The sequence below is a fragment of the Triticum dicoccoides genome, chromosome 3A (assembly GCF_002162155.2).
Source record: "Triticum dicoccoides isolate Atlit2015 ecotype Zavitan chromosome 3A, WEW_v2.0, whole genome shotgun sequence".
Taxonomy (NCBI): Eukaryota; Viridiplantae; Streptophyta; class Magnoliopsida; order Poales; family Poaceae; genus Triticum; species Triticum dicoccoides.
Genome location: NC_041384.1, coordinates 535818402 through 535825407, shown reverse-complemented (window position 1 = coordinate 535825407; position 7006 = coordinate 535818402).

Sequence of the window (7006 nt, the reverse complement as noted above, 5' to 3'; positions counted from 1 at the left end):
AGGGGATCGATGTAGAGGGAAAGGGGAGAGGAGATGCAAGCGGGCAGGGCAATGAATGCTTGCGTGTTTGTTTTTACTTGAGGGTCAGGTGTGACACGGGCGTCAGCAGTTGCATTTTGAGTGTAATATAGGCAGACAACAGAGTCATTTCACTATTCCCCTTCCATTTAATTTTTAGTGAGGTTCTACCCGAAACACCCCCCTCCAAAGCGAAATTAGTTAAGCCCAAGCCCATAACTTAAAAATGACTTCTTTACATCTTTTATGACTTATTTTGACAATATGCCCTGAAAAGGCGGAATCGAACTGGCCCTTAACCTGCAATTCAATTGTGCGTGCAATGATGAATCACTCCTACCTGCTATCTGTACATTTAGGCATCATCATACATGGCATAACCTAATACATGTGCATTCCATTGTAGAATCTGGAATATGCAATGTTTATGTTAGTTCATACGTTGCACATGATGTTTAAATGCCCCTTAAATCTGGTCAGTCAAGTGATGGTCTTTAAGCCTCCTTCTTTGCTTCCTTTTCTTGATATGTAAGATTTGCTCACACATATGTTCAATTGCTTGTTTGCATCAGCCAGCCATACTAGGACTGTTTGCTTTGATTACTTGTTGTTCTTGACATAACACTCTAACAGAGCTTGTCAACGATTTAAACACTAAGGGCTGCTGTAGTGGGGCCTTGTCTAACTCATAGGTGACATAAAGGTTTGGTTGTACACTACAGTAGGCTCTCCAAGAGTACCTGGAGATCCAATTCGAAGTTATGCCTAGTTTTTACATAGTGCAGACATAGTAAATGCTCATTTCATTGTGTGCAAGTGCAAGAGATGCGGCATGTTTCATTATGTGGTGTTGTTTTGTTATAATCTCATTCTTTTGTGTTCACAGACTGGAAAGTATGCATATTTATCTTCCAAGGAGACGAGTAACTAGTTTGTGTCACCTTGCAGAGGGGGTGCAATGAAGATAAGATTGAGGATTTCCATGTACAAGATGTTAGGAAGGAGCCTTGCAAGAGAAGTAGGAGCTGCGCTGAGCCTCTTTAACCTGCTAAGGTAAGTCACTGTATGCAACTCAACAGTTCAATTCCTTGTTTGTTTCAGGCATAGTTAATTTTCTCTTTTCAATTGCATTATTTGTCCTCAGTTAATGAGATGCCCAAATAATCATGCCTGATGTTCGGTACTTGTATCACTATTAGTTGACATAATTAAAGGCCTTACCATTTAATTACTCTACTGAAGTGTGCCTGAAGCTTTGAAGTCTATTAACCAACTATTATTGCATGAGGCTCACAATCTAGTTTATACTACGCTAATGATTGCATAGTTTTGCCTGCTGTAGTATGTTTGTATGAAACCCTCAGCTATTCATTATGCTCTCTAAGACTTTAATTGAGGCACAGAATGGCCAACTGCTTGCTTACTTATACGTAATGTGCTGTCTAAATTTGTAACTTGTCTGTGTTTTCGATTGGGCCCCAACATCATGCTCCTCTGGTGAGCTAAGAGGGATTTCTGTATGCAGGCTGCACAGACTATCTTTTTTTATAATTTTTAAAATATCACCTGCTTATGCTTCATGACATGTAACATTTTTTTAAAGTGACGTTTAACATTATTGTTAGTCCTGTTTTGCCATGTAGTACAAAATAGTGTCTCGTTCGCTTCACTGTTGTAACTATATTTTTGCCCTAGTCATGTGTACTTACAGAAACATTTCAGGATGAAGTGACATCAACACAAAGATCTGCGAGCAGTGCGGCATGGACGTTACCGAATGATTATGGATTGGAATTGGAATGTGCTGATGTTCTCGAGCATCAACTAGAGGTGGCAAGACAACGTGTACATGATTGTCAACGTATAATCAACAAGTTGAGACTGGACATGCAGGTATTAGATGCAGGAGTCAAAAAATGAAACAAGACACTGAGGTAACCATGAAGGAATTGGAGATTTTGCAGACTGAAATTTGTGCTATCTGAATCCGGCGAATCCTATTTTCTGAAGAGATTATAGTTCAAATGGAGTTAAGTTGATGCGCGTCCATGATGTATGAGCTGTATTTTCCCAGTGGGTATAATCGGCTGTAATTTCTTTATTGTATAGTGTAGGATTATTCTACCTTTCTATGCCTTGATCTCTTTGTTGTAATAGTGTAGGCTTTTTAGATGTGATAGTATTGAGTAGGATAATTCTTTGAATATGCTATATCATTCAAACGGGGGCCAATTCGCCCGACCATGGCCCTTCATGGGCCGTCGGATCCATGGGCCTTCTACGTCTCGTAGGATCCATGGGCCTTCTACGTCTTGTAGGATCCATGGGCCTTCTACGTCTCGTAGGATCCATGGGCCTTGTACGTCTCATAGGATCCATGGGCTGCCCGCTCATTTATGGGTCTTGTACGGGACTTTAATGGGTCGTAGATGGGCCTTTAATGGAAATCGTACGTTTTATGGGCTGACCATAATGGGCCTTTAATAGGCCGTATTTGGTGATGCTATGAAAATGGCCCAACAGACTAACGGTCCACAAACGAGCCGACTGTAACGACCGGCTGAATTTGGCCCACAAACAGAAAATGACAGTAACGGGCCGTAAGTAACCGAATGCTGCAAATGAGCCCAAGAATAAATGGGCCCTCAGAAGGCCGAAAGTTAACTTGGACTAGAAACGGCCCAATGGAATAACGGGCCATTAATGGGTATAAAGTGATACACTGTTCATTACGGGCCAGTTTCACCACGGGCCGTTAATGGGTGTAAAGTAATACACTGTTCATTATGGGCCAGTTTGAGCACGGGCCGCTAATGGGCCAAGAGTTACAAAGGGCCTCATATGGGCCGAAAGACGTCATGGGCTATACATGGGGCAGAAGTGAAAACGGGCTGGAATCATATTTGACGGCCCAGATGACGCTACTGGGCCTAATTCGGATAGGGCGTAACGGGCCTTGGGTTAGCGAGCTGTAAATGGGCTATATGCGAACAGGCCGTTAACAGGCTTTCCATGGGCCGGCCCGCCAGCTTTTAACCAAGTCAAATGGGCCGGCCTTTTCCCAGGAATGGGCCGCTGTTGGGCCGTGCCACATGTCGACGTATCATAGGCGCCTTCTGTCCAGTGAGTGGATGACATCTGTCCCAATGATGAGCCGACACGTGTTTCCTCTAGCCAATGATGATTTTACACGTGGAAAATCCCCATTGGCCGGGGCTGTTAACGGTTTATCGGATTCAAAACCTGACCCGATAGCTTAACGGCATTCCATTACGGTGGATGCCACGTGTCGGTCGCCCTTGACGAAAGCACTTCTGTGACGCGCAATTTATTGTCATGGAAGTGGACACTTCCGTGATGATAATTTTGGTAATGTCATGGAACACTTCTACGACAGCACAGGTATGACTATCTTGATTCTGTCATAAATTTGTCATGGATGTACATGCATGACAAAAAAAGCGACCTACTGTGACAAACACGTATCATCACGGAAGTGTATTTTTTTGTAGTGCAAGGGCGCCTGCGGCACCCGACTGCGGTCATGGCGGTCGCGGGAGCGCACACGCCATCCTGGTGCGACCCTTGCATGCATAGGTAGTGTCGCGCCAGGGCATATGGGTGTACCGCCCACTCTCGGAGTGTCGTCGGCACCACCCGAGGGGGCAGTCTCAGAAGCCATGGCGATCTAGCCTGTTGTGCCGCTCGTCTCGGTCGTGGCACCTCCGGCCTCAGGGGAGGAGACAGCGGCCCTGAGTCCTCCTGCTGCTCCAGCCCGGTGTAACGCCCTCGATGCGGCTATATCTCCCATGTGTCGAAGCACGACTTAGAGGCATAACCGCATTGAAAGCAATGTTCTCTTTCCCTTCCGTTTTCCCTGCGGTACCATTCTAGATCTCGGGACGAGATCCTCTCGTAGTGGTGGAGTGGTGTAACGCCCCGAGACCGATGTGCCACGTGTCCTCCAATTATTCGCTGTTGTTGCCTTGTCATTGCTTGCGTGTCATGCATTGCATATCATGTCATCATGTGCATTTCATTTGCATACATGTTCGTCTCATGCATCCGAGCTTTTTCCCCGTTGTCTGTTTTGCATTCCGGCGCTTCGTTCTCCTCCGGTGGTCATTTCTACCTTTCTTTCATGTGTGGGGATTAAACATTTCCGGATTGGACCGAGATTTGCCAAGCGGCCTGGGTTTACTACCGGTAGACCGCCGGTCAAGTTTCGTATCATTTGGACTTCGTTTGATACTCCTACGGTTAACCGAGGGACCGAAAAGGCCTCGTGTGTGTTGCAGCCCAACACCCCTCCAAAGTGGCCCAAAACCCACCTAAACCTGCTCCATCATCTCGGTTGTTCGATCACGATCGCGTGGCCGAAAACCGCACCTCATTTGGACTCTCCTAACTCCCTCTACCTATAAATATGTGCAACCCTCCGAAATTCGCGGTGCAAACCCTAGATCCCTCCCTCTCCTCGCGCGCCGGACAAAAACATCGCCGGCGGACATGTCCGTTTCAACCTCGCCGCCGGCCGCATCCTCGTAAAGTTCCACCGGATCCGGGGTCCTCAGGCCCGGATCTGCCCGTTCCCGACCATGTCGGCCTCCCCGCGTCCTCGAACCCTCCCGCCGGAGCCCTGCGTCGCCGGCGCCGCCATGGCCTCGCTCGGTTTCTAGTGGAGGAGACGACGAGCGCCCGCATGGGCCTCCTCCCCGCGAGATGGGCCTCCTCGAGCCGGCCCGATCCACTTCTCTTCCCTCTCCGGGCCGAAGCCCACGGGGTGAGCTAACCCTATCCTCCGCCCTGTGCGCATTTTACTATTTGACGCTCACTGAAATTCCACTAAGTCCTCGAGTTTTCCATGTTTCATATGCCCATATTAATCATGTCGTAACTCCTCATCCGTAGCTCCGTTTTGGGCATATAGCATATCAAAATGTTTGTCTCAGAGACCACATCATTTCATTCCATTGCATCATTTTCATTTGAGTTCATCTTGATGCCCGAAATGCTGTTAGAAGAGTGCTACTTGAGATAATTGTCAGATCCGCTGCTCCAATTAGATATTTGTCTTTTTTTGCCATGATTATTGTGTGCATGATATGCCCATGAGCTCTACATATGTTTTGTTAAGGGTTTTGCCATCTTTCCAGAGGTGTAACCCATGTATTTTTGTGATGTGTGTGGTGACTAGCACAAGCTTGCAAAGTGAGGCACTTGTTAATGCTGATTTCAGGGACTTAGCATTTCCACTAAATCTTTGACCTGTTTATCTCATATGGCCATATGTTCATGTTGTTTCCTAGTGATCCGTGCCTCTTTTGAGGATGACCCGTAAGGATGTTTTGTTAATCTTGTAGTGCTCTATCCATCCATGTCTTTGTTTGCAATTATGGAGCACCCTAGCTTGAGTCAATCAAGCTCTACTTTTGCTATTTCGTGGATCTGGGCAGATTGTCTACTTGTTAGCAATTTTGCCGAGGATGTTGTAGTTGATCTGTGCATGCTATGTTATTGTTCTTGCCATGTCTAGCTTGTATTTTGTTTATTCTTAATGGGTGTATGCTTAGATTATCATGACTTGCTCTGTAGTGAGTGCATCGAGCTCGTAAACATGCCTACTTGATATCTGTTTTCGGCATGCTCCAGTTTTCACTAAGTCTGAGAACTGATTATGTTTTCGCCATGTTCACATGCTTGCAATTGTAGTTTATGATCCCTTTTGGCTCAAGGTCACTAAGGGACTTTTGTTAAGCTCTTTGAGTAGCTCCATGCCATGCTTTACTTTGCCATGTTCAGGTCCTGTAGCATATAGTTTTGTTGCTCCGAAGAGTGCTATCTGATCTGAAATTCTAGGCTTGTGTTAATTTCACTAAGTCTAAGATCTGTTTACCATATGCATTTTTTCCATGCTTGTTTGAACCTGTTAATGGATGAATTGGCCATAGCTCAGTGCTAGACTTTTGTTAAGCATCATGAATGCATCCCTGCCATGTATTTTCTTGTGATGTTTGGGTGTTGTAGCTTGCTCATCTCATTGCATTTAGATGGCTACTTGCTGTAAATCGCAGAACGTGGTCATATTTAAATTGCTTGCCATTTCCAAACCGTAACTCCGATTCCGGCGTTCTTTATATCGTTTTCAAGCGATTTCATCTCATCTTTCCAGTGGCACACTTGGTTTTCCAAGTTGAGGCCAGGTTCATGAATTCCTTGTCACATCTTGCATATGCATCCCGCACCGCATCCCGCATATCATACCATGTTCATGTGTTGGTTGTTTACTATGTTGTGTGCTTCTTTTCCGGTGTTGGCTTCTTCGGGTTGGTTCCGATAATGTCGCGTTTGTGAGGACCCGTTCGTCTACGTCCGTTTGTCTTCTTCATGGACTCGTTCTTCTTCCTTGCAGGATTTCAGGCAAGATGATCATACCCTCGAAATCACTTCTATCTTTGCTGGCTTAGTTGCTCGCTCTTTTGCTATGCCTATGTTGCGATACCTATCACTTGCTTATCATGCCACCCATATTGTTGAACCAAGCCTCTAACCCACCTTGTCCCAGCAAACCGTTGTTTGGCTATGTTACCGCTTTGCTCAGCCCCTCTTATAGCGTTGTTAGTTGCAGGTGAAGATTGAAGTTTGTTCCTTGTTGGAACATGGAGATGTTGTTCCTTGTTGGAACATGTTTACTTTTTGGGATATCACAATATATCTTATTTAATTAATGCATCTATATACTTGGTAAAGGGTGGAAGGCTCGGCCTTATGCCTGGTGTTTTGTTCCACTCTTGCCGCCCTAGTTTCCGTCATATCGGTGTTATGTTCCCGGATTTTTGCGTTCCTTACGCAGTTGGGTTATAATGGGAACCCCTTGACAGTTCGCCTTGAGTAAAGCTCTTCCAGCAATGCCCAACATTGGTTTTACCATTTGCCACCTAGCCTGTTCTTTTCCCTTGGGAGTCGCGCTCCTGAGGGTCATCATTAT